Here is a 3,133-nt window from a genome sequence, read left to right on the forward strand (position 1 = left end):
GGGCTGTGGGGGGGATTGGAGGGCTGTGGGGCCACCTGTGGGTCCGGGGCAGCCCCTGACCCTGGCCTTGACCCTGCTGCATCCCGGCTCCCCTCCTGTGGGACCCCCACCCCATTCCAGTTCCCCTCCTGTGGCACCCGCACCCCACGCGGGTGCAGGACCTGCTGGGGGTCCCACAGCACAGGGTTGTCCCAGGGTGGGGAAGGGGGTTCAGGTCCTGCTCGGGGAGGTCCAGGTTCCACTCTGGGGGTGCCAGGTCCCTCTTGAGTTCGGGCAGGACTTGCCGAGGGTCTCAGGGTGCAGGGGATGCCCCCAGGGCAAGCGGGGGGTTCCGGGTCCCACTCTGGGCACTGGGTCCTGCTCGGGGGGGTTCGGGTCCTGCTCGGGGTGGGGGGGTCCGAGGCTGCGGGGTGCTGCCTGTCCAAGACGTGCTGAGGGTCCCAGGGCACAGGGGTGACCCTGTGACAGGGTCTGGGGGGGGGAGTTGGGCAAGTCCCACTCGGGGAGTTTGGGTCCCGCTCTCAAGGGGAGGAGGATGTCCCATTCTTGGGGTCCAGATCCCTCTCAGGGGGATTGGGGTCCGGGTCCCCCTCTGGGGGTGCCGTATCCCACTCGGGGGTCCTGGGGCTGAGCGGTGCTGCCTGTGCAGGACCTGCACGCCCGGGGTGCCCCCGGGGCAGGGTGGGGGGTCCGGGTCGGGGGCTGAGCGGTGCCGCCCGCAGGACTCGCAGCGTTTCGGCCGGAACATCCGTCAGGCCATGCTGGACATCGCGGCGCTCTTCGACAAACCCGCCCCCGCCGCGGGGAAGTGACCGCGGGACCCCGGCCCGGAGGGGACACGGGGGAGGCTCGGCGGGGCCGGGGCGCCGCTGCTCTGTACCCGCTCCCAATAAAGGCTCTTGGTGTGACCCCCACCTGTGCCATGGGGCTGGGGACCCCCCCGCGCCGGGCAGGGACCCCCCCGCGCCGGGCAGGGACCCCCCCGCGCCGGGCAGGGACCCCCGGGCTGTGTCCATAGAGTGTAGCCGTGAGGTGTATCCATAGGGCGCTGAGGCTGCTCCGTGGGGTGCCAGGACCGTATCCATGGGGTGTATCCGTGGGTGCTGCACCCATGGGGTGCTAGGGGCTGCATCCATAGGGTGCTGTGCTGGGTGCTGCATCCGTGGGGTGCTGGGAGTGTATCCGCGGGGTCCCCACGGGGGGGGCCCGGTGGGCACCAACCAGGGCGGTCCGCGGATGCATCAAAAGCGCCGTCGCTGGGGCGATGAGGCGGCGCCCGGTGATCCGTGCCCGTTCCCGGGGAGTCCTGCCCATCCTCGGGGACCGGTGCCCATCCCGGGGGAGCCGCGCCCGCCGGGCTCCGCCGGCGTGGCGGTGACGGGGGAGCGCAGCGGGGCACGGCGGCAGGGACGGGCACTGCGCAGAGCCCCTCGGCCGTGTCCGGGCTTGGGGGGGTCGCCTCGCCCCGGGTGGCACCGCGCTGGCACCGTCCCGTCCCCCCGTTCCACCGCCACCACCCGCACCCGCCCGGCGCCGCCAGCGCGGAGCCACCGGCGGGCGGGGGGCCAGGACCGGGGCAGGGGTGGGGGAACCCCCGGGAGAGGGGCCAGGACCGGGGCAGGGGTGGGGGAACCTCCGGGAGAGGGGCCAGGCTGGGACAGGGATGGGGAGCCCCCCGACAGTGGGGCCAGGCCGGGACAAGGATGGGGGAACCCCCGGGAGAGGGGCCGGGACCGGGGCAGGGGTGGGAGAATCCCTGGGAGAGGCCAGGCCCGCGGTACGGGTGGGGAGCCCGCTGGGAGAGGGGCCAGGCCAGGCCAGGGATGGGAGATGCCCGCTGTGGGCGAGGGGCCAGGCCAGACACAGGGCCAGGGCCCCCCGTGCGGGCACCCCCCAGCCTGGGGAGCATCTCATGGGGTCACTGTCACCCTCCTGGCACCGGGGCTGTGTCCTGCACCCCGACCCCATATTGGGGTGACATCCTGCCCCCATGTTGGGGTTGGGTCCTCCCTGGGCCCCCCGGCTCAGCCCCACGCCCGGGGGTCTCCGAGCTGGGACCTGGACCCTCCTGAGTGCTGTGGGGACACCGGTGGGTGCCAGGTGGGTGCTGCTGCCAGTGGCTCTGTCAGGGCCCCAGAGTGTCCCTCCGTCCGTGTCCGTCTGTCCCTGTCCCTCAGTCCGTGTCTGTCGGTCCGTGTCCGTCAGTCCTTGTCCCTTGGTCTGTCCCGGTCCCTCGGTCCGTGTCCCTCGCTCTGTCCCTCGCTCTGTCCGTGTTCCCTGGTCCGTGTCCGTCGGAGCCGCGGGCGCTCCCACTCCCTTATCTGATCCCGCGTGGGCTCCCAGCCCAGCCTGGCCGCGGGCCCGGGCACCCCCCGGCACCTTCACCCCCCTCACCCAGCTCAGGGCCGGGGGCACCCAGGCAGGGGACAGCTCCTGCCCCAGAGTGTTCCCCCCGCACCCCCGTCCCCTCCGGGTCCGTGCCCGTCACGGGGGGGCTCACACAGAGCTGTGGCCGTGGCCCAGCACAGACCCCCGTCCCGGTGGGTGCACCCCGGACCCCTCGCAGTGACCCCCAGAACCTACCAAGGACCCCCAGGTGCTGCGGGAGGGTCACAGTGACCCCGGGGCACGAGCAGGGCTGGGGGTGCCACGGGACCCCCGGTGCCCCCAGCACAGCCCGACCCCCCCGGGGGTCCCTGCCCGGCACCCCAAGAGCAGGGGCAGCACCGCGGGGTGCCGGGGGGCTCGGGGTGGGTCAGGACTGGGGGGGTCGGGGGTTGGGGGTGAGCGGTGCGTGGCCCAGGTGGGTGCCAGCGTCACCTCTCCTTTGATGTGGTGCCAGCAGGGCCGGCAGCTCCACCAGTGGGTGCTCCCGGCCCGGCCCCCCCGCGCCCCCCCGCACCCCACACCCACCGCGGGGCCTATAAAGGGTTTGGGGTGCCCGGGGCCGGCTCAGCCCGAGCGTCTGCGCGGGGCTGCTGAGGTGCGGGGGGCTGCGGGCCATGGGGGGCTGCTGGGGGCCATGAGGGGCTGCCGAGGTGCGGGGGGCTGCAGGCCATAGGGGGCTGCTGGGGGCCAGGAGGGGCTGCCGAGGTGCGGGGGGCTGCAGGCCATAGGGGGCTGCTGGGGGCCA

The sequence above is a fragment of the Lepidothrix coronata genome, unplaced genomic scaffold, assembly GCF_001604755.1.
Source record: "Lepidothrix coronata isolate B3197 unplaced genomic scaffold, Lepidothrix_coronata-1.0 Scaffold366, whole genome shotgun sequence".
Taxonomy (NCBI): domain Eukaryota; kingdom Metazoa; phylum Chordata; class Aves; order Passeriformes; family Pipridae; genus Lepidothrix; species Lepidothrix coronata.